Genomic DNA, 26,146 nt, shown 5'->3' with positions numbered 1-26,146 from the left:
ATATTTGTTAAGTCACCAAGAAGATGATTCCCTTAGTCAAGCTCCCCACTGGAACCTTGGCTCTAGAAAAGATTAATGACTTCTAGGCACTGAATAAGAATTAAGTGAAGGGTGTTATCCCTACAGCCAAATTTAAATATGTTATCTCAATTCATTAATGTGATTGTCAGGATAATTAAAGTTGTAGTGTTAAGATTGCTCACTAAAAACCAGAAAAGAGAAAACTGCATGAAAAGTCAAGCTTTCTTTTGTAAGGAATTAGATTTTTCCATTCTAAGTATTCTACCATAATTTTTTTTTTTAAGTCTAGAGAGAAACATCCTCCAAAATATATTCTGGATTTAATACTTTTTAAAATAATCATGACCTAAAAAAACTTTAATCAATTTGAGAATCTTCTGAATATAGAAATAAAAGAACAAGTTCTTAAATAACAAGAAAAGGACTTAACTTGTCAAATAAAATCAAAGCTACAAAAAGTTTTAATTTTATCTTTTCAGGAACAGAGAATCTCTAGCATTAGTTCCGGCAAAAAAAATCTACTACTTTAGTTAGGAAGAAGTCTCAGTAAGTGACATATACAATGAGGATAAAAAAGGGGACATGACCCACATGTGCAAAAACATTTGTGGTGGTAAGGAATTGGAAACTGAGTGGATGCCAATCAATTAGGGAATGGCTGAATAAATTATATATGAAGATAATGGAATATTATTATTTTATTTAAAAAAACAAACAGGCTGATGTCAGAAAAGCCTGAAAAAAATTAACATGAACTAATGCTGAATGGAATGAACAGAACAGAACACTGTACATAGTAACAGGAAGATTAAGTGATAATCAACTATGTATGATGAACTTAGCTCTTCTCAGCAAAACCGTAATCCAAAACAATTTCAATAGACTTGGGATGGAAAATGACATCTGCATCAAGAGAGAAAACTATGAATGCGGATTGAAGCATACTATTTTCACCTTTTTGTTTGTTTTTTCTTTCTTGTGGTTTTTCCCTTTTGTTTCACAATGAATATAGAAATATGTTTAGAATGATTGTACATGTACAACCTATATCAGATTGCTTACTGTCTTGGGAAGGGGGAGACAAGGATGGGAGGGAAAAAAATTTAGAACTCAAAATCTTACAAAAATGAATGTTAAAAACTATGTAATTTACATATAATTGGAAAAGCAAAATATTATTAAAAAACAATGAATACTATTGCTATTCAAACAATCAACCATTTATTATGTGCCTACTATATACACTGCCCTAAAAGGGCATACAAAAAGATACAAAGACAAAAAAATAAAGAGTTCCTACCCTCAAGAAGTTTATATCATATCAGAAATGAATACATATACAGAAAGACACATATATATCTATACATATATGTACTTTTGTGTATATGTATATATAGACATAGAGAAAAAGAGAGAGATGGATGAATGGATGGATGGACAGATAGATAATATACTTATCTCCAAAATAAATAAAAGGGCTACTGGGGAAAGACATCAGGTAGATCATATAAGGCTTCATTTAAAACTGGTATTTAAGCAATCTTTGAAAGAAAGAATTCTCTGTGGCAGCCCTCTTTGTAGTGGCCAGAAACTAGAAACTGAGTGGATGCCCATCAATTGGAGGATGGCTGAATAAACTGTGGTATATGAATATTATGGAATATTATTGTTCTGTAAGAAATGACCAGCAGGATGATTTCAGAAAGGCCTGGAGAAATTTACATGAACTGATGCTGAGTGAAATGAGCAGGACCAAGAGATTATTATATACTTCAACAACAATACTATATGATGATCAATTCTGATGGACAGGGCCACCAATAGAGTAATAATGAATTGAACCAGCTAACCCAGCGAAAGAATTCTGGGAGATGAGTATGAACTACAAAGAATTCCCAATCCCTCTATTTTTGTCCACCTGCATTTTTTATTTCCTTCACAGGCTAATTGTACAATATTTCAAAGTCCGATTGTTTTTGTACAGCAAAACAACTGTTTGGAAATGTATACATATATTGTATTTAACTTATACTTTAACATATTTAACATGTATTGGTCAACCTGCCATCTGGGGGAAGGAGTAGGGAGAAGGAGGGGAAAAGTTGGAACAAAAGGTTTTGCAATTGTCAATGCTGAAAAATTACCCATGCATATATCTTGTAAATAAAAAAACTATAATAAAAAATAAAAAAGAAAAAGAATTCTCAGAAGTGCAAATGAGGAGAAAATGCATTTCAGATTTAGGGGACAGTAAATACAAAAATGGAAGATGGAATGTTGAGTATGAGAAACAAGAAAGAAATTCATTTGTTTGGACCAAAGAATAAATGAGGGAGAGTGATCTACAAGATAGGTGGGAAGGGAAATTGGTACCAAATTGCAAAAGGCTTTAAATGTTAAAAAGATAAAAAAACTTCTATTTGATCCCAAAGACAATGGGGAATCACTGAAGTTTACTGAGTAGAGTCATGATATAGTATCACCTGCATCCTAGGAAAATGTCTTTGTGGAAGATGAATTAGAAAGGGGAAAGACTTAAGGGATATAATTAGGTTTCCGGAGAATTGGAGGTTATTGCAATAGTTTCAGGTTAGAGGTGATGAAGACCTGAATAGAACAGTATCTATGTGAGTAGAAAAAAGGGGAAATTTTTCTGTGAGAGAGAATGTGGAAGTAGAAATGAGTGGGAGAAGTCAAATACCAAAGTTGCAAAACCTTGGTAATTAGAAGGATGTGGATAATTACTCTGAACAGAAACAGTTTTCTATTTCTCAGAAGTAAGGTCGTTTTCTGGAGAAACACAATGAACTTTATGTTGTAAATACTGAATTGGAGATGCCTATAGGAAAACAAGTTTGAAATATCCAGTAGACAGTTGGTAATGTGGGACTGGGATTCAGGAGAGAAAATAGGGCTGAATATATTAATCTGAGATGATATTTAAAACTCATGGATGGAGTAAGAGAGTTGGTTACTCATATCAAAACCATTTATGTATAATGACATAGCAGTAACTTTTAGCAACTAGCTCAATGTTAATGGGATCCCAATTTTTTCATGAAGTTTCATTTCATTGATCCCAATTTCAATATCTAATTAGGTTCATTTATTCAAGTTATTATTCTTTAGCAGTGAAGTTTTCCATGCCATATTTACTTACATTTTACTCTAACATATATATACAAAAGCTGCCATCTGTAACTAATAAAAACAAAACAAGATCACAGATTGTTTTAATTTCCTGCCTGCTACCAGCACTGAGTAGGTAACCCTGGAAACCAGGATTTGAGATATCATTTCTTATTATTGATTATAACCAACAAAGGCCACAGAAGTCATCCAGAGCACTCTCCAAGTTAAGGGTTTGTTCAAAATAATTCAAATACATCATCTCCAAGTTGTATATTTTTAATTGTCATTTGTTGTCATTATCTTAAGGAGGAAAACAAGCAAAAACCTATGATATATTTTGCTATCCCTTATTGTTTTATTTTAAAGTCTCCTTTTGAACATGCAGTATAAATTATGGGTCCTTAGGGATTACCAGACCCTGAACTGTGAAGTAGTATTCATCAAAGTCATTCGGTAATTGCTAAAAAAACAGAAAAGGAAATCAGTGGAATATTCCTGGTAAGAAAAAAAAAAAAAAAAAAAAACTAAAAACAGTAATTCAGTATCTTATAAAGACAAATATATAAATTACTGTGAGAACTATTCTTTTTAAATAACTACTTCAAAAACTAGAAGGCAGTCTTGCTGAAATTAGGTTTAAAATAACATCTTACTCATTATAACCATAGTAAGCTCAATTGTATGCCATATCTGTCCTCAATACAAAGGATTATACCATTTAAAATAAAATAAAAGTGAGATCAGGTACCTTTCATAATTATTGGTCTTCCTAAATCTTGACCCCATATTTAACCGGTTCCACATTTTGATTATCTTATACTCATGAATCCCTTGCCCGACCCAACTCTGAATTATTCACACTTTCTATCGTCTCTGTTCCCACTAATACAGTACATAATGATACTAAAAGAAGGCAGGAAACTGAATACAAATTTTATATCTAAGCTCAACTGGTCCCTCAGTGAATCAATACAAACTTTTTCTTCTCCCTTCTACCAAATAGATTTTCTATTCCACTTCCCAGACTGGTAGTTCTTAACTTTTTCAGTCTCTTCTCTGGACTCCCATACAATACTCCCCTGACTCCTTCAATTGAGAAAAACAGAGCTCACTCCCTGTGAGTGCCCTCTTCTCCCCATCTTTACAATTTCAGTGCTCTTGATATCACCACTCTTCTCACTTTTACTCTGGTTTCTTTATTTTTAATTTTTTGTTATAAGTGGGCATCAATATAAATAAGTACTGGAATTGATCAATGTCCATTTCAGGAAGTTTCTTCTCAGAATCTGGGGAAGTATTTGGATTTATAGTCTTTGCAATGTCCTTCTATTGAGTCATTCTGTTCATCTTTATTAAGACAAACTCCTAGACATCCTTCCATATCCTCCCATCTCTTTCAACAAATTACCCCCATAATCATCCCTTCTTGTTCTCTAACTTTTAAATTTTCTTTCCTACTGTCTCCTTTCCTTCCACCTTAAATATGTATTATAGTCTCTTTCATTTTTAAAAATCATTTGGCCCTACCATTTTCTTTAGCTTTTTGAACTATTTTTCTCTAATCCTTCTAAGCTGCTCATCCAGAAAACACTATCATCATTGTCTCCATTCTCACTCTTCAAAATTATCAATGATTTCCTTATTGTTTAATCCAAAACCTAATCTTAATCTTCATTTGACACTGTTGTCTCAACTCTCCTCCAAAATACTTTGTCTTCTCTGTGATTTCATAACACTGCTCTCTCTGTTTTAGCCATCTTACTGACTTGGGTAGGCCCAAGATTCTGTCCTGGGATCTTTTCTTTCTCTATATTCTCCATCTTGGTGATCTCATCAATCTCCATGGATTCAATTATCAGCTCTATGTAAACACCTTCAAGATCTATAGATCAAATTTTTCTCCCCATCACAAGTAGATTATTAGACATTTTGAATGTCCCATTTGCATCTCAAACTCAACATGTCTAAAACAACTAATCCTCCAAACCTATCCTTTTCCTTCAGTACTTCTGATGTGGCCATGATCAGTTTCACAACTTTGGAATCAACTTCATAGATCATTTACCAAACCTTCTTGATTCTGCTTCTACAGAATCCCTCCCATTTAGTACCTTTATTCACACATCTTTCACTTCTCTCCACTCACATAGCCATCATCCTAGTTCAGGACTTCATTACTTTTGGACTAGACTATTGAGCTATGGTCTATGACTTAAATCTTATCTCCAATTTATTCTCCACTTAGTTGTCAAAATGATATATCTAAAATATGGGTTTGGCCATATCATCATCTTGATCAATAAACTCCAGAGCTCCCTGTAATCTTTAGTATCAAATACAAACTCTTCTGTTTGGCATTTTAAGCTCTTCACAATCTGACATAACCCTCATTTCCAGAATTATTATGCATTTTATAGTTCAGTCAAATTGGTTGTCTAGTTATTACTGACTAGTGAAACTCCATTTCATGTAAACAATGACTACAAAGTCATTAAAAGGAAGTAGAATTCAGAATAATGGAAAAAACAATAAAGGTCCCAGAGTACAGATGATTAAAAACTTCTCTTTCCTTCTTGGCAGAGTCTTAAATAAAGAATGTACATACATCATCAAACATAACAAAGTGAAAATTTTTGCTTATTTTTTCTTTTTAACAAAGTAATTTTCCGTCTATAAGAAAGTGGGAAATAACTGAGGTAAGGACAAAAGGTGTCACTAAAAAAATTTTTTTAAGGAAATATAGGGGCAGCTATGTAGCACAATAGATAGAGCAGTAGCCCTGAAGTCAGGAGGACTTGAGTTCAAATCTGTCTTCAGACACTTAATATTTCCTATCTGTGTGACCCTGGGCAAGTCACTTAACCCCAATTGTCTAAGTTAAAAAACAAAACAAAACATATATATGTATATATAGAACAACAGGGTACCATAGTAGCATACTACTAGTGGCCCATTTATAATACCTATGCAAAGATTCTATTAAGCATCCATCCTATTCTAAGCTGAAAAAGAAAAAAATGGTATGTGGTATTTGTCTGACTTTAAAAAACTTGGATTCTAAATGATAACATGCAAACATTAATTTTTTTTAAAAGTACTGACAAGTATTTTGAGAAGAAATTAGGTAAATTAGGTAGTGTTCAGGCACTTTCTATGGGAAAAGAAAAGAAGAAAGAATTTTGTTTTGGAGATGTGATTGCAGGAACAATATTATTGCTTAATGATTATGATTATTTCCAAAATAGAGACCTAAGAGGAAACTAATCACCTTCCTTTGGTTGTCATCTCCTTCAGGGATAAACTGACATCTAAAAAGAGAACACAAGGCACTCAACATGATGTTGCTTCCTTATGATGCAAAGTGATTTTGAAACAACTCTGTTCACAAGTTAATACGAATTATAATGACCATTCACAGGTTATCTGTTTCAATGACTAATCAAATAGACTGTTGAAATCCTCTTTGAGCACCTGACTTCCAGGTGTCAAATGAAACATCTCTATGGAGCTACATGTACATGTATGTACATCCATCATAAAGCTTCTCTTCTCATTGTAATTTAATTATGTAAAATATTTTAATCACTCTAATTTATTGAAAAATACTTCAGAACATACAAACCCAACATTTACTTTTTGAGCTTGCCCTATGATAATTTAAACATTGATACATTTCCTGGCAATAGCTTTTTTTCCTTCCTGCTTCATCTATGCAATCAGAGAACCAGAAAATATGAAAGTTTGGAGGGATCATAGAGGCCATGAAATCATACCCATTGTAAAAGGGAATCTATACTACTCCAAAATATAAGTGACAAATGATAGTCCAACTTCTGACTAAAGACTCTTATGCTGGAAGAACTTAGCACCTAACCAACTTTCAGAAAAGTCTAATTTTTAGAAATTTTTTTCTGCCATTCACCCTAAATTTGTTTATTTGCCATATCCTTCCATTGCTACTGGTTTAGCCCTTAGAGGCCATGTTACAACCCTTCAAATACTTACACATGACTACTAGTATTCTCTTTCTTCCCATCCTTCTTTTCTCCAAGCAAAATATGTCCAATTCCTTCAATCAAACTTCATTATGATGAACTTTGAATCCTTCATTATCTTGATTGCTCTTCCTTGGACATTCTACAATGTATTCTGGATTTATTTTTTAACCATTCCACTTAATTCCAGATGAGGGCTAACAAAAGCAGAGTTTAATGAGACTATCACTACCCTACTTCCCTGATGCTTTATTTGTCCCTAAGTCAGTAGCAATTTATTGCTTGGTATAGTGGGCTCAGTAGTCAAGACAACTTGTATTCAAATTTAGCCAGTTTCCTCATTTGTAATCAAATTCCTATTTTTTTCCCCCCATCCCAGCCTCACCCTCTGAAACTATTCCAGTTCTGGCTATGGAGTCATTTGGATGAGCAAACCAAAATGAGTTACCATGTCTACCCAGGTTCCATTTTTCCCCCCAAAGCATTTCTATTACATGTCATCACAACTCTCCCAGGAGAACCTCCACCCTCTTCCACATGAGAGATTTGTATCAGTCAAGCAAATTGATGTACTTCATCCATGCACCACACAAAACACTCTCTCTCTAGACTCTGTGCTGACTGTGTTTCATTCCTTAAATGTTCTCTCTCTTCCCCTCTGCTTCCTAGCTTCCCTTGGCTTTCTTTTAGACAGTTCAAATTCTACCTTCTGCAAGAAAACATTTCCAATTCTCCCAAGTATTTATGCTTTCTCCTTTGGAATTAATTGAAACTGGAGCACAATTTTTGCTGTTAAAAAAAAAAAAATGTATTCCTTCATTTTCAAGAAACCTAAGATCTTTCTATCTGGAAGAAGAACAGAAGCTAAAAATATCACTACAAATGTTAAGAAAGTATGAATATCCCAAATAACCTTGAACTATACTTGAACTTGTGACCACAAATAGCAACAAATTCCTTAGCCACATGGAGGTGGGGCTGAACTATTCTGTTTGAACACATTCACTATCATCATTCACACATATGGGGTCATGGCAAGCTGAAGATTTTTCAACCCCCATCAAATTTCCTGAATCCTTTCCTCCTCGGCTCCTGATTTATCCTCAGTATCCAATATCTGTTGCTTTAAAAAAGAAATAGAAATAAAATAAAATAGATGGCTGTTCATTTTAACTAAAATATTTTTGAGTACTTTATATGTGCTTAATAATGCAGGCTATCCTCCATTCCTAGAAAACCTTTCCTCCTCCTCTTAGATTCCTTAGCTTGCTTTAAAGCTCAGCTTGATTATTCATATTCGTTATAAAGGTTTTGTTTTTCCTTTCACCCAATGAGATGAGGGGAATGGGAAGGGAAAAAAGAATCAGGGATAAGATTGTTAAGAAAAAAAAAGTATGTGGGGAGGAATCAAAGATTAGCCTGAGTACTACTTTCTACATGAAGTCTTTCCTAACTGTTCCCCATACTTTCCTCAAATTACTTTTAAATTTTATCATTTATATACTTTGTACTCACTTGTGCATACTGTTTCTCTAACAAGGACTATTTTGTCTTTACATGCTATCACCCAGCATGATTTATTAAATATGTTTTGGGGCAGTTGGAAGGTACAGTGGATAGGGTGCAGGGCCTGGAGTCTGAAAGACTCTTCTTCCTGAGTTCAGATCTGGCCTCTGACACTAACTGGATGACACCCAGGCAAGTCATTTAACTCTGCCTCAGTTTCCTCATCTGTAAAAATAGCTGGAAGAAGAAATGGCAAACCATTTCATTGCCTTTGCCAAGAAAACCTCAAATGTGGTCATGAAGAATTAAGCACAACTAAAACACCTTAACAAAAACAAACAACAAAAATATTTGTTATCTACTTCATAGTTGACTAATCACTCTGCTGGGTGAGAGGAAAATGCAAAAGGAATGATACAATCTTTGACTTCAAAGAACATGATAACTTGGGGACATGAGAGTTATCCATTAACATTTTAAAATGTGACAAAGATAATAATAATAGCTAGCATTGACATAGGGCTTTAAGATTAGCAAAATCCCTTTATAAATATCATTTTAGTTCATTCTCACAATATCCCTGCAAAGTAGGCACTATTATTAATTTCTTTTTGCACATGAGATAACTGAGGCAGAGGTTAAGTGTCTTTCCAGGGTCACATATCCAGTAAGTATCTGGGGCTACATTTGAACTTGGTCTTTCTGACTCCAGGCCCAGTGTTCTATCTGCTGGGCTCTCTAACTGTCTCTTACACACACAGGTATATGTATATGTTTATATGAAATAACATGTGAAAGACATTCACACAGCATAAGAATTTGTTCCATTTATAGAGGGAGCTTCGTGCAGACACTTAAAAGGGACCACAGAAAGTATCTAGTCCAAGCAAGATCTGTGGAAGTACATTAAGATCCCTATTACCCTGTTTTTAAAATATTAAGAAAACATTTTTCTCCATATCCTGGTCTAAAGCTTTGGACTAATCTGAGTGAGAAACTACATCAATCTTTAAGTATCAATTTGCTGAACTGAAATCGGTTTTTGCACCACTCTTATCAAAGATCTAACCCATTCCTAAGACTCTAATAAGCATGCCTTCCCTGCTAAATGATTAGGGAGGAAGTCTGAACATTTCAGTTAATAGAAGTATGAATTCACCTTTGATCAAGTAGAAAGACAAATCTTTGGAGAAAGTAATAGAAAGAAGCATTAAATGGTTTTAGGAAAATTATTCCCTTGGTTGGCATAGTGACATTTTAAGTCACTTTTATACTGAAACTATTATCTAAACTGAATCCTTCCTTAATCTTTACTCTGTAATTTTGTCTATTATTTAAGAATATTATAAATTAAAATAATAAATATCATGAATAACTTTAAAAAGCTTGTTAGAGTTGAAAAACATTAGAATACTCTGAGATTTTTTTGTATCCCTCTCGAAGCAAGAAATATTTACAATTAGTTTAATTTAATTAGTAAAAATTATTTATGGAAGTTTAATATCTAAAACCTAGAGCAGGTTTTTTTCTTCAATAACCCCAACCTAATGTATCACCTAATATATCTATACCTAATATATATCTAATAATATCACCTAATGTAGCCCATTCTACTTTCAGATAGTTCTAATTTGAGGGAAATTTTTCCCACCATTGACCCTAAACAGGAGTCTGCAACTTCTATCTATGTCCTAGTTCTGCCCTCTGGAGTTAAGCAGAACAAATCAATCATTTCCTCATTCATTAAGCACTTACCAAGTATTTATAATATATGAGTCAAGAAGAGGCAGGATGGCAGAACTGTTAGAAATCAGCCTTGGAGTCAGGACATTTTGGTTTCAAGTCTGACTCTGATACATAGCCTTTATATGACTTTGGTCAAATCTTTTAACTTCTCAGTGCTCTAACTATTTGTATTGCAAAAGAGCTGGCCTCCTTGCTTCCCTAAACCAATAAATCACAAATTTGGTAATACTGCTCTCCTCACCTCAAAATGTGCTATGGCTGTGAAAGGAACTGAGGATGCAGAGTGAAAAATTAAAGTCCTTATCCTCAAAGAAGTTTACTTTCCAGGGGAAAATAATATGTATATCCCTGAATAAAGAGAAACACATACAAAGCAAATGTAATGTAATGGAGGTTTGATGCAAAATAATAATAAAACAAAAATGAAATAATAAGGTTTGAAAGGAGATCAGGAAAGGTCTCATACATTGTTGTATTTGGTTGTATATGAGTCAAGGTTTGAAGGGAATTAAGGTTCCTAAGAAATGAAAATGAGGAAGGAATTTTATATGAATTATATGAATTCCAAATTGATACTTAAAGATTGATATAGTTTCTCACTCAGATTAGTCCAAAGCTTTAGAAGGATATGGATAAAAATGTTTTCTTAATATTTTAAAAATAGGGTTTCTTAATATTTTAAAAATAGGGTAGTAGGGATCTTAGTGTACTTCCACAGATCTTGCTTGGACTAGATACTTTCTGTGGTCCCTTTTAAGTGTCTGCACGAAGCTCCCTCTATAAATGGAACAAATTCTTATGCTGTGTGAATGTCTTTCACATGTTATTTCATATAAACATATAAATTATATGAATTCCAGGAATGGAGAAAGCCTGCACTGAGCTAAAAAGATGAGAGATTGACAAGAAAATAATGCAATTTGTCTTTAAGATAGAATGTGTAAAGAATAGTAATGTATTATAAACCTTGAGTTGGAATGTTTTGCAAGTCAAAATAGTTTCCTTTTTTAGCCTAGAAAGCCATTATAGTTTTTTTAGTAGAGAATTGACCTAATCAGATCCATACTTTTAGGAATTACACTTTGGCAGCTGCATAGAGGATGAATTGAAAAGCCATTATAATAGTCAAGGCAAAAAGTTAATAAAAATCCAAGCTGCTATAGTATATAGTAGTATATAGTAGTCCAAGATTGGAAAGCAGAAGATGTATCCAAGAAATGTTATAGAGATAGAATTAACAAGACTTAGTAACTGACTGTATATGAAAGGTGAGAGAAAAGAAAACATCAAAAGATTGCTCCATGGCTCCATGCTTGGATGATGGGAAAGATAATAGTGTTCTTGACATTGACAGGGAAGTTAGGAAAATAAGTTGGATTTGGGGAAATATCATGAGTTCTGAATAATCCTTTTCTCCACATGACAGCTCTTCAGAGATGCAAAGATAGTTACAACATTGTCCCTAAATCTCATTTCCTAAAGACAAACTGAAAATTTCCAAAGATATCCTAAACAACCACCTTTCATATGACATAATCTCATCATTCTATCATCCTCTTTGCCTTTTTCTAGATACTCTTGATGTCTTTTTTTAAAATGTGGTACCTAATAATGAACACAATGCAAATTGACCAAGGCAAATTAAAGTAAATGGAGATTATAGAAGGTGGTATCTTATTGTAATGAATTATCTTTGTTTTATTGGAACTAAAGTTTAAAATGACAATGCTTAATGAATTTGAGAATCCCCCATAAAAATGATTTGATCCCTCCAGTATCAAATGCTAACAGCTTGGGAGCTACTAATAAAGACTGACTATTATGGTCAGGGATAGAAGACTTTAAAATTGGTGTCATGAAGAGTAATGACTCCAAGGAAAAAAAAAAAGAAATCTGAGACAGGCCTTTGAAAAAAATCACAGAACAATGGGAAAAGTAATAAATGAAGTTAGACAATTTGGGTTTGAATCTTGAGCCTCAGAGCTTCTGCAAAATGGACATAATATTTGCACTCCCTTCCCACCAAGATAATTGGGAGAAAAAATGCTTTGCACATTCTAAAATGCTACATAAACATGACTTTTTATTCAATTTTTATGAAGCGGTACTAGATATTCACAAAAAAAAGTCTGGGAAGGAAAACACAAATGTAGGTGTAATTGAGTAAATTGTTCAAGTCACCCCATCTCACTTAAAGTAAGTGATAAAATGTTCAATAATGCACTGAACTCAATCTTGGTTTTTACATTAAGCATGGAATTGGGATGATATGACAACTCCAATCTGAACTAGTTTAGAAAGTCATTGAGATTAGAGCAAAAGTGGTGTTCCAGTAAATTTCCTAAAAGAGTTGCTGGGGAAAGAGGAAGAAGTAGAAGCCTTGGTTTAAGCCTTGTCCTAGATTTCCTCCCTTCCCAACTATCTTGGCCAAAGGAGAAGTCTAGAAAGGTCTGGAGGATTTTGGACTTGCCACCTTCCTTCCATGTCCTAGCGTGGATCAGCTGTATATACATTGTTGAAGGACAAACAAGACAAATTCATGACTCCATACAAAGTCCAAAAAAGAAATTAAACTATATTTTACTTTGATACTTATGACTTTGTGAGCAAGGTCCTGACCTAATGAAAAGTCCCTGAGTACCTCAAAAATGGAAGGAAAGTACATCCTGAAACTATGAGTTACTTCTTTGTTACATGTGCTCTCAAAGTTTGAGTTCACTTTCCACTGGATTCTGGATTCTGGATTCTGTATATAACATGGAAAGCATGTTATATAATTTTTGAAGGATTTTTAAAAATATATATCAGTTTTGGGTAAACATTTTTACAGTCAAAGGTTCTGATAAAGGCCTTATTTCCAAAATATATAGAGAATTGACTCTAATTTATAAGAAATCAAGCCATTCTCCAATTGATAAATGGTCAAAGAATATGAACAGATGATTCTCAGATGAAGAAATTGAAACTATTTCAAGCCATATGAAAAGATACTCCAAGTCATTATTAATCAGAGAAATGCAAATTAAGACAACTCTGAGATACCACTACACACCTGTCAGATTGGCTGGAATGACAGGGAAAAATAATGTGCAATGTTGGAGGGGATGTTGGAAAACAGGGACACTGATGCATTGTTGGTGGAATTGTGAATACATCCAGCCATTCTGGAGAGTGATTTGGAACTGTACTCAAGAAGTTGTCAAACTGTGTTCCTGCTGGGCTTATATCCCAAAGAGATCTTGAAGAAGGAAAGGGGACCTGTATGTGCGAGAATGTTTGTGGCAACCCACTTTGTGGTGTCTGGAGTCTAGAAACTGAGTGGATGCCCATCAATTGGAGATTGGCTGAATAAATTGTGGTATATGAATATTATGGAATATTATTGTTCTGTAAGAAATGACCAACAGGATGATTTCAGAAAAGCCTGGAGCGACTTACATGAACTGATGCTGAGTGAAATGAGCAGGACCAGGAGATCAACAACAATACTATGATGATCAATTCTGATGGATGTGGTCATCTTCAACAATGAGATGAACCAAATCAGTTCCAAGAGAGCAATAATGAACTGAACCAGCTACACCCAGGGAAAGAACTCTTGGAGATGACTATGAACTACTACATAGAATTCCCAATCCCTCTAATTTTGTCCACCTGCATTTTGGATTTCCTTCACAGGCTAATGGTACACCGTTTCAAGTCCGATTCTTTTTGTACAGCAAAACAACTGTTTGGAAATGTATACATATATTGTATTTAATTTATACTCTAACATATTTAACATGTATTGGTCAACCTGACATCGGGAGGGAAGGGGGGGGGAAAGAGGGAAAATATTAGAACAAAAGGTTTGACAATTGTCAATGTTGTAAAATTACCCATGCATGTATCTGGTAAATAAAAACTATTTTAAAAAAATTTTTTAAATAAAAATAAATATACCAGTTTTTCCACTACATCACCTTAGTGAATAATGATTTAATACAAGCTGACTAAATAACTTTTCTACTAATAATTTTGAAGAAAAGCAAACCAGTGGGGAAATGGCCTTACAGTATTACTTCTGACTTCTCAGAGGTGCTCCTAGAAATGTGAAGGGGAGATGTAGCCTTGCTGTGGAATCTGATACTCATTTCTTGACAGCAGTTGGGATAAGATTCCTAGAGCATATTGGGGTTACATTAGGAAGTTAAGTCTCAATATGAATATAGGAAGCAAAATCCTTCCAGAAAGCCTTCCTCATAATATGCAATTTAGCATCCTGACAAATCACTTCCAGTAAAAATTATCTTGGAATTTCATTGGGGCTTAAAATAAAAAGAACAAGTACATAATTTAGAGACTAAAGGTACAAACAAGAAAAACCCATACTCAGTGTAAACAACAAAGTAAGGAAGTACATGTAACTTCTGGTCAAAACAATTGTTATTTGAAAAAAAAAACACTAATTGCATGGAAAAAGCAAATACTCCTCAAAAATATAAATACATACATGTTAATTATATTTCATTCTATTGAAATAAATTCACATGCAAAGATGGTACTCCTAATACCATTAGTATTAACACTATTGATAAGCCCTGTCCTTGAAGTTTTTCTTTTTTTTTTATTTTAGTCATCATATTAATATACAATGTATATTATACATATACAATATATATCATACTAATATATACATATACAATATACATCATACTAATATACTATGATAATATACAATGTCAATTTTACAACTAATACATTTGTGAGGCATATTAGTGATTATGCAATGACACCAACAATAATATGCAAGTTTTGTAAGGAAATGGTACTAATTTATAAATAGGTTACAGTGGGTTACAAAAATTGAGCACTTATCAAATGCCTCAAAGAACATGATTAGATGGCCAGAATCATATACCACTAATGTGACATACAGGTTCTAACCTTTCTATTAGCACTGGTTAGTTGTATGCCCAGAACAAAGCTACAAATTCTCCTCTCAGGTTTTTAAGGGTACCACTGAAAGATTAGGAAAATTTTCTCTTAATATGATCACTAACAATATTCTATCCAGTGTATTTCTTCCAAATCCACATCAGTTAAAGTCTCTTCTGTATCATTTCACCAGTGATTCACCAATATCAACTAACTCATTAATATCAATTAACCAATTAATAACAATAAACTTTTTTTTTCAAATGGATATTATTTGAGAAAAGTAGTAAAAACCTCCCAACCACCTCCTTACCTAGAGAAAGTGGCTTCAAATTTAGAGTAACTGATGCTAACATTCCCTCCACCAAGTTCCTTTTGAAGTATGGTATCGTCAATAGATAAGTGATTCCCTTTTTTCCTTTTTGCAGGATATATCTTGGCTTCCAAGTCAATACACTGCTGTGTTGAGTCAAGCAAGCTGATCCCCAGGGCTGCTCTGGCTGTTCCTGTTAGTAGCAGACAGTTGCTAGACCTCTGAAGATACTTATGACTTTGTGAGCAAGATCCTGACCTAATCTATTTCAGCTCCTTCATCTAAGACCAGGAAAGAACAGACACAAGAAGAAAAAGGTGCCAAATGTTCATTGACAACGGCACAGAAGCTAGTTAAAAATAACTCTTTCCTTACCCAGTAGCTAACAAACAGCATTTCTTACTCTTCACTCAAAAGGGAAAGAGAGATTTAGCTTGTCTATGAATTTTTTTTAAATGTATAGTCAGTTCTGGGTCATAATTTTTTTAATTTTTTAAGAAAATACATTTAAGAATGACATAATAGATGTTGCCATATCAAATTACTCATACTTCCTAAACTACATGGAATTAAAAGACTCATAATGTACATACACCTTCTGGTAAAGAATGAAATTAAATATCATGTAGGAACCAGACAAAATGTATGTGTGTGTTTGTGTTATGTGTGTATATATGTGTTATGTGCTGCATAGCTATTAGAATCATCTTGAAGATAATCAGTGTACCCACAGAAGACGAGCTTTCCTTGCAGCATTTATTAAATTACAAAAACCAATCCCTTATGCAGTATTGTCCATAAAACAACAATTAGAAGATAATGTCTTTTCCCAGGCCAGTTGCTAATAGATTTCTAACAAATATAAGATAACAGGAAAAAATGAGAGTAAATAGTCGACATTCATCAAGTACTTTATGGTGCCTTTTAAAGAAGCCTTTTAGCCTTTAAAGAAGATTTCTAAGCTGTTGTTTCCATTATATAGATGAGGAAACTGAGGCTAAAAAATTGTTCACACAGTATGGATTAGAAGAAGAATTTGAATCCAGGTTATTCTTGACTCTCCATGTTCTATTTTGGCAGGCTATTCCTCCTAAAGAGTGTTTCTGTGTGGAATTAAATGATTCAGAGATAGTTTTCAATACACAGCGATTAACACTCAAAATGCAAAACTTACCATTTTTAAATACAAATAATTCTCTTCCCCAGATCTAGGAGAATCTGGTATCATCACTGTTTCTTTTTGATATTTCTAACATTTTTTAACTTTTAAAAATATCTATTTTCTTTATTTTCACATAAATCAATCAAAAAGCATTTATCATATGGCCAGTATGTGCTGGTCACTGTAACAGGAATTGAGAATGCAAAAATAAAAATAAAACAGTCCCTATTCTCAACAAGCTTATATCTATGGGCTAGAATCCCAAAAGTTATTCCTGGAGACCATTCATTGTGACACTGATGTGAAACCCAGTCTAAACTTGCGTTTCCCAGATGACTGAGACTCAATCTACTAAACTTTCAAAATTTCCAAAGTCAACAATCCCTTGATTTAAGGAGTCACCAAATGAAGCCACAGAGAATGAAGCAAAAGAGGAAAGAGTTCATGTTAACAGACCTGAAGATAAGCAAAAAAATACCTCCTTTTCAACAAGTGGTTAGTCAACCAGAACCAATTACACAATGTCTCTATAGCCTCTAATCTACTCCAAAGCACTCCCCTAATTTTCATCATGATTCTCACAGACACAGGCATCCCAGATTCTCTACAAGAAGAAACACCATCCCATGCACTAGACAGTGCATATTCATATTACATTCCATGTTCTTTTGCTAGTTCGGCTTACTTCAGTCTATATTAATTCATATATTTTCCTCTGCTTCTCTGAATTCTCTGAATATAGGTATCTTTTCTCTACATATAAATAGAAGAAAGCAGCTAGATAGCTCAATGGAAAGAGCCTGGAATCAGTAAGACCTGAGTTCAAATCTTGTCTTAGACATTTACCAGCTATGTGACTCTGGGCAAGTCACTGAGCCCTATTTAGCCTAATCCACTGGAGAAGGAAATGGCAAACCACTTTTGTATCTATAGTATCTTTGCCAAAAAACTCTATATGCAGTGATAGAGAGTCAGACACAACTGAACAACACATTTGCTTATATAGAGAGATCTATCTATTTCTATATGAGGAGGTTCAGCTCCGCTCAATTCCCAGTCAGGGAGCCAAAAATGATAGGTTTGGCACAGGGCAGGGAGTTGTAGGAACCTCCTTCTGGTCAGCACAGGTCATTCATAAATGAATCTACGAACCTGAAAAGTTAAACTGGCAAAAGAAGTTTATTATTAGAATTTTGAAGTCAGCTTTTGCACCAGCACATTCTTAGCCAAATCCATTTTTAAGGGGATGATTTCTACTATACACACACACACACACACACACACACACACATACATAAAAGCAAACAAGCACATCTACTTGTACAAGCTTTGGAGAGTTTATAAAGCACTTTCCCTATAATATCCATGTCTGAATAATTTGGAAATTTTCATTTTTAAAAATAGAAGGTATTGAAGAAACTGATTTTTCACCTCATAACAGCAGCAGGCTATTCCTAGAAGAAATAGTACCTAATATACTTGACTACCAACAAAATCTTTAAATAGGAAAAATAGCTATGGGCCAAAATTTCATATGCAGTCTTCTTTTTTCTACCTTATATATGGAAATGTTTATATTTATTGATGCTTGTGAAATTTATATGTAGGTATATACATATATAGACACATATATACATATATATGTGAATAGATTCATAGACATACACACAAATTTTTTAGAGACATTGTCCCTACTAGAGCCTAGATTGGTCATTTGCTGATAAGTAAACTGTATGGATATAGATAGATGTGTCATAATATATGTGTGTGTGTGTGTGTGTGTGTGTGTGTGTGTGTGTGTGTGTGTGTGTGATATGTGTGTCACAATGAATCACAACATATTAATAAGAAACCTTTACTTTCCTTTGACAAAATTCTGAAAAGACCTGTTGCTATAGAAACTATTTGTGCAGCTTTAATCTTTGAAGGAAAAGCAGAGTGTACCTTTGGTAACAAGACATACTGGATCTTGTGTGGATTTGCTTTCCCTGACAAAGTTTGTTGATATAATAAAGGGCTGGGTTTTGGGGGGCTAGGTGGAGGGGACATAGAGTTGAAAGGGAAATGGAAATTAATAATAGTGATACCAATAAAAAGAAAGAAAATGAGTATCAGTGAAACAGTTTTTAAAACACACTAAAGTGAATAGAAAGCAAGAAGAAGCATAGATGATCACATAGCTTCAGAATTAAGATTTTAAATTTGTTATATGTTTTGTTAAAAAAAAACTACATACTTTCTCTAATATAAATTCATGATTTCATATGCAGTCTTCTCTTTTCTACCTTATATATGGAAATGTTTATATTTATTGATGCTTGTGAAGTTTATATGTAGGTATATACATATATAGACACATATATACATATATATGTGAATAGATTATAGACATACACACAAATTTTTTAGAGACATTGTCCCTACTAGAGCCTAGATTGGTCAGCTTCTGATAAGTAAACTGTATTATGAGACATTATTGTTCTTGTTCAATCATTTTGGTCATATATGACTTCATTACTCCATCTGGAGTTTTCTTGGCAAAGATGATGAGACACATTTTTACTTAGGGAGTTTAAATACTACATTTCTTTTTCAGTTATAGAAAGTTTAGAGCATTCTATCTAGAATATCAGAATATCTAGAATATCAGATACCCAATCTAAGCCCCTCACTCTCAGATTTAGGAAAGTAAATAGACAGAGATAGTGGCTTTACTTTTCTCATATAATAAGAAATTGGCAAAGCTAGATTTCCTTGTCCAACACAGATGTTTCTTCCACTATACCATACTGACATATATCATATGTTATTCAAGGTATTTAGAAAAAGATTCTCAAAAAAGGTCTAAATCTTAAAAAAAAAAAAAAAAAAAAAAACCCAGACATCTATTAAATATCTGCTATATGCAACTTAACAGAAATAGGAAGGAAATAAAAGGAATTATACCTGACATTCAAATGAGTTGAATTTCTGGTTAAATTATCCAATTCTCAAATATGGAATACCTTTTAAGTTTTAAATTCAATATGTACTAAAAGAGTAAATTGAGTTTTAATCAAAAGTATACCCAAGAAAATTATTGTTAATGTTAGTAGAGTTGCCAACATATAACTTCATTCTCTGAAAGAGAATATATGTGTGTGTATTTACATACATACATATATATATGTATATACACACACACACACGTATAAATACTGAATCATGATATACAAATAAGAAATCTTTTCTTTCCCGGGACAAAATCCTGAAAATATGTGTTGCTATAGAAACCATTTGGCATATATGCATATATGTTTCAAGGAAAAGAAGAACATCTTCCAAGATTAGCATTTGTTTATAATGTACAATGAGCATGGAAGAAATTAAAAGTTATTACCTAATCCTCTTCCATGTAAGTTATGTCTCTTTCTCTTTTGTAGAAGGCTATAAGGAACTTCAAGAGAGTTAAATAACTTAAACCTTCTCTGAGAATTCTAGGATTTGGGAATTTTTCCTTATCTTTGTAGCCAAGAGATGATCAAGAAGCTTGGACTGAATTGTTTAAGTGGAATGTTAAAAGTAGAGTCTACCAAAAAGATATAATAATGACAGGTCTTCAACAGCATACATAATGATAGCTCTCCAAGAAGCATGGATATGGTGCCATCCTTTCTGGATATAAGCAAGTCCATCAACTGCTGGGACTGGAAATAGTTAGATCTCCAATCATAACTACATATAACATAATCAAAACATAACTTTAGAAAAGAGGAAGGAGGAATGAAAGAGTAGCATGGTGCACTGAGACAGAGTCTTCACTCCTACCTCAAAGTACTAAAATGGTAGAATTAAAAACTTATCAACTCTTAGCAACATTATAGCACATCTAGCTTTCTGCCAAAATTCAAGGGTAACCAAAGTTATTCACCATACTGCATGGAAAGTAGTGTGTTCTCTGGAGTTAATGTCTATAGCATCATGTTCTTTGAATTCACAGGCTGAGGGAAGTCCCAAGACAAATTTGTCTCTCTCCAACTTAGATTCCTAAAGCCTGTCATCCAAAAATTTTAATATAATTTGGGTTTCATTACTCAAATGTTGTCCACAAACTGAATTTTAACTCAATCTCAAAAAGGCTAGGCACTAAGATATAAGTACAAGGTTAGATATTAGTTCAAACTGTGACTTGATTCAGAGCTTTTCACCTAAAATAAATTCCCTTAAGTCAAAGAGAAGGCAATTAGCAAACATTGTTCTTTGACCTGTTTTCTAAGTCAACTGTTTATGTTGTTTCACTCTTTTGATTTATTCCCCACATAATTATTTTCATGTTTCTTTCCAACTAGATTGTGAGCTCCTCAAGGAGAGGGATCATCTTTTGGCTTTTTGTGTATCTCCAGCACTTATCACAGTGTCTGGTACATAGTGGGTGCTTAATAAATGTTAATTGATATATTTTGTCTCACTGAATTATTGATTTCTGTTAAGAACAATATAATTTTCAAAGGGAGTTTATTACTTGGATAAGATTTTGTGCTTCCTATATTATGCTGTTTATTCTCCTTTCAAGTCTTCCTCTAATATTCTCATTTCATTTCCTATGCTTTCCAGCAATGTTCTCATAGATTATTTTTCAAGTCTTGCTTTATTTGTTTCATTAAGGAATTAAGACAGACCTAGCCAAGTATACTTTTATTTGAAGCTTTTTTTTTGTCAATTGTGTAAAGTTACTCTCTCTCTGGGTTCATGTTTTGGGTGCTCTTGACTCTGCAATATTTTTGTGTGTGTCTTATTTTGTTTCTTCATTGTTCCATTCTTACTTCTGTAACCTGGACTTTGTGTTAGGGCATACCTCTATGCCATTCTGAAAAGAAAAGTGGTCCTTGTTTGCTCCTTAATTTTATTAGGGTCCTGCTGCTTTATTCCCTCCAAATCTGGGTACTATGTTCTTCAAAAGGTCTTGGGAGCAGCTCAGGCCAGCAAGTTGTACAGAGTAATGTGATCCAGGAGCAAACTTAACTCTTTCCCTGTTGATATAAGCCTCACAAATTCCAGATCCCCAAATCTGAATCAGAACAAGATAACCAAAGTCTCCAGGTGTCCACACTTCTATTTCCCTACCCCTAGGTACTCAAATGATAATAATAATGATCATGATCATGCTTTAAAATATTATCTTATTGGGTCACAATAACAAACCTAAAGAGTAGGTGCTATTATTATCCCCACTTTACAGATGAAGAAACTGAGGTAGAAGTTAAATGACTTTCCCAAGAGATTTAAACTTCTTCCTAACTACAAGTTTAACACACTATCTCTTGTGTCATCTTGTTACTTCAAGATGCAAATTCTAATGCAAATTAAGACATGGAAGAAATTAAAGATGGAAGAAATTCTGAGATACCACTAAATACTCCTCAGATTGGCTAAGATGACAGGAAAAGATAATGATGAATGTTGGAGGGAATGTGGAAAAACTGGGACACTGATACATTGCTGGTGGAATTGTGAATGGATCCAGCCGTTCTGAGAACAATTTGGAACTCTATGACCAAAGGGCTATCAAACTGAGTATATTCTTTGATCCAGCCGTGTTTCTATTGGGCTTATATCCCAAAGAGATCTTAAAGGAGGGAAAGGGATCTACGTGTGCAAAAATGTTTATGGCAGCCCTTGGTGTAGTGGCAAAAAACTGGAAACTGAGTGGATGCCCATCAATTGGAGAATGGCTAAATAAGTTAGGTATATGAATGTTATGGAATATTATTGTTCTGTAAGAAACAATCAACAAAATGGTTTCAGAGAGGCCTAGTGAGACTTACATGAACTAGGACTAAGTAAAGTGAATAGATCCAAGAAAATATTTTATATAGCAACAAGACTACTCGATGATCAATTCTGATGGACATGACTCTCTTCAACAATGAGATGATTCAGACCAGTTCCAATGATCTTGTGATGAAGAGAGCCATCTACACCCCAAGAGAGGACTGTGGGAACTGAGTGTGGATCATAACATAATATTCTCACTCTTTTTGCTGTTGTTTGCTTGCATTTTGTTTTCTTACTCATTTTCTTTCTTTTTTTATCTGTTTTTCTTATACAGCAAGATAACCATATAAATATATATATATAGATAGATAGATATAGATAGATAGATATATGTGTGTGTTAGATTTAACATATTTTAACATGTATAACCATATATTGGATTGCTTGCCATCTAAGGGAGGGATGGGGGGAGGGGAAAATTTGGAACACAAGGTTATGCAAGGATCAATGTTAAAAAATTAGCTGGCCATTTGTTTGAAAATAAAAAGTTTTAATTAAAAATATATATATTTTTAAATATGTAGATTCTAAGTTTGCCTGCCCTATCCCTGATCCAGTAGCCTTCTATGCATTATGTTCTAGATGTTTTAGAAAATGAAGAGAAGGCTGTTCTGAGGAGTCTCTTTAAATGGAGGCTTTGGAAAGACTCTGTGCCCCTCCAAGTAAGGAAGGAGTCCCAGGAGCAGAGATACTGAACAAGTGTAAGTTCCAGGACTGAAATGACCTTCCAGGATGAAAAGGTTCTTGAGGTTTGATGATGTCCAGAGGGGGTTGAGTTGTTGTGCTTTCAATCACTCAGTCATCTTAAGATCTGGTGTAATTTAAAGATCTCTGTCTGCAGTGAGATTTGTGATATTGCATTGGAAGTAGGAAAGTACTGAAGGAGGGACCCGGAAACTCTAAAAATCCTTGAAGGAGAAAATCTTCAACTCTGCCTCAGTGAGGGACCCCACCCAAGGGAAACAAGACAGTTTCATTCTGTTATCTAGAAAGAAACTCATTCAATTCAAATTCTAGCTCAAGCTAAAACCCAGCTAGTAGATGAATCAACCTGGAACTCCACCCAACTTTGCCTTCAGCTGGTAGGCAAAGCTCCTATTATAAAAGAGGCAATCTAAAATCCTCTCTTTGGGATTCTAAACATGCCAGCTATGCTATGCTTGCTATGCCAAGGGCCTCTGTCCACTGGAATATTCTTTTCCAGTGCCACTCTCTTTACCCTCACTTATTTCCCTACCGAGACTTTATGCCTCTCTGTCAGGATTTCTAACCTTACTTTCCAATCCCTATAAATAAACCTCTTTTATTAATCTAGGTTTTCAGGTCTGTAAATTCCTTTACAGAGAATCTTTGCTCCACCAGAAGGGAGTTCCCCAAAACTTCCTATCCTTGCACCAAATCCCAAGAGGGTGTGGGCGAGCCAAACCTCTCCATTTGGTTCCCTGTACACAAAACCTGCTACTAGACCTTATCATTTAACTCCCTGATCACCAGAAACCCTAATCCCATTTTGGTTATCTAAATCTAGATCTTATTATTTGGTTTTCTCACTAGGAACCCCAAAACCTAAACCTCATCAGTACCACTAAAATTTAGCCACTATGGCTAATTTTTTGTTGGTTTTTAGAATTTTTAGGTGACCTTGGGCAATTCATTTATAATCTCCTTGGATCACAGCTTCCTTATATGTAAAATGAGACAGCTTGTCCGACTATAAATCAGTCAACAAATAAATATATCTAAAGTCCCTTCCAAAGCTAGCTCTATGATCCTATGTTATGTCTCACCATTCACATAGCTAACATACTGAATTAGATCTTTGTCATCTCTCATGTGGACTACTATAAGAACCTCCCCAACTGGTCTTTCTAACTCCTATCTCTCTTGTTTCCAATCCTCTCTCATCCATTACCAAATTGTTATTGTTAAAGCAAAGGTCTGACCCTAACATTCCCCAGATCAAGAAGCTCTTGATATTACCAGGAAAAAAATAAATAAAAATATGTTTAGCATTTAAAGGTCCCCAGAAAATTCAGCTCTACCCTTCCTTTTCAGGCTTATTGAAAGTTTGTCTCTTTGGTGTACTCTAATTTCCACAACTATCTAGATTTGTAAACTGCACACCATATACAACATTTTAGCACTCATCTCTGTGTCTTTCCTTAAATTATCCATCCCATATGTCAGTATTGCACTCTCCCCTTATACCTCCCCCTCAGGATCTCAAACTACTTTTAAATCTCAAGTACCACCTTCCCTAAGAAACCTAGTCTGAGCCCCTAGTTTCTAGTGATTGTCCCCAGGGGAAACGAGTTTTTATATATTTCATTTTTCATTTCCTATGTAGACATTTCTCCCTAAAGGATAAGGAGGAAAAGTTTCATTTTGATAATTGTAGGCCCAGTAAATAACATAGTGACTAACACATTATATGAACTTAATGATGTTTGAAATATAAATAGGAAGGGCAATAACAACAAAAACCTAAACTGTGAATAATTATGGCTCAGAAAAAGAAAGAAAATGTTCCTCCTGCCTTTGCAGAAGCAAGGAACTATGGGTATGAAAATTAGCATATATGTTCGAATTCAGTTTTATGTCTTGGTTAGTTTTGCTGATATGATTTTTTTTTTCCTTATTCTCTGTTACAAGAGATGCTCTCTGGATAAAGAAGGTAGAAAGGGAAACATGGAAATAAAAGTGATGAGAAACAAAATGGACAAGTCATTATAAAATCAGGAAATTGGAGCCAATGATTCTATAAAACCAACAAAAAATAAAGTAAAATTAAAAAGAAATGATTGTTGAATAGAAGAGTATTTAGCAGAACTGAAACTGAGTAAGGTAAATAGGTTGTTTCTGTAAGACAACCCATTCTCCTGAGAAAGTATAACAAATTACTTTTTAATGTTTTCTTTTCTTTTTTTTTAAACAAAAGCATATTTGGACTGCCAAAAGCCAGTTAAATCCAAATCACAGTGAAGGATAAAAACCACTGTTAAACAATATTCAAGGAGTATAATTTTGGTATCTTGTTGATAAGGTATAAAAGTCACAATACTAGTGTTCAGTGTTCAAAACTTTTGTTTTGTTTTGTTATCCTGGAGAAGATTGATAGATTAAAAGCAAACTGACTGCAGAGTTTATTGATTGTAGATGTCATGCTTAGATAATACAGCTAAAAGTTACATATTACAAAGAAGAAAAATTTTTTAAAGTAAATGTTAATGTTAGTAAGTGAAAATAAAGACAAAAACCAAATTTATACAGCTTCTATGATATATATTGAGGATAAGGATATGCCTAAATATGTAGTTCTTTTTTAACTAAGAATTATTATTTACTATGATACAAATAATTCTCAGACATATACAGAATTTTTTAAAATTGTAAAAGTTAGAGTTTATATTTAGAATTAAGGTAAAGTTTAAGAACTTACAAAATAGTTCTTGGTTATAAAATTTCAATTTTTTATTTTTATTTATTTTTACAATAGTTTTTATTTACCAGATATATGCATGGGTAATTTTACAACATTGA

At 33.7% G+C, this 26,146-nt stretch overlaps 1 protein-coding gene across 1 annotated transcript in view; it reads right to left on the bottom strand.

Moving 5' to 3' along the window:
• Positions 1-26,146, bottom strand: part of GCH1 (GTP cyclohydrolase 1) — an 82,806-nt gene that overhangs the window by 27,919 nt on the left and 28,741 nt on the right. The window lies entirely within an intron of this gene.

This window comes from Sminthopsis crassicaudata, chromosome 2 (genome assembly GCF_048593235.1).
Source record: "Sminthopsis crassicaudata isolate SCR6 chromosome 2, ASM4859323v1, whole genome shotgun sequence".
Lineage (NCBI taxonomy): Eukaryota > Metazoa > Chordata > Mammalia > Dasyuromorphia > Dasyuridae > Sminthopsis > Sminthopsis crassicaudata.
This window is presented reverse-complemented; position numbering and strand designations above follow the sequence as displayed.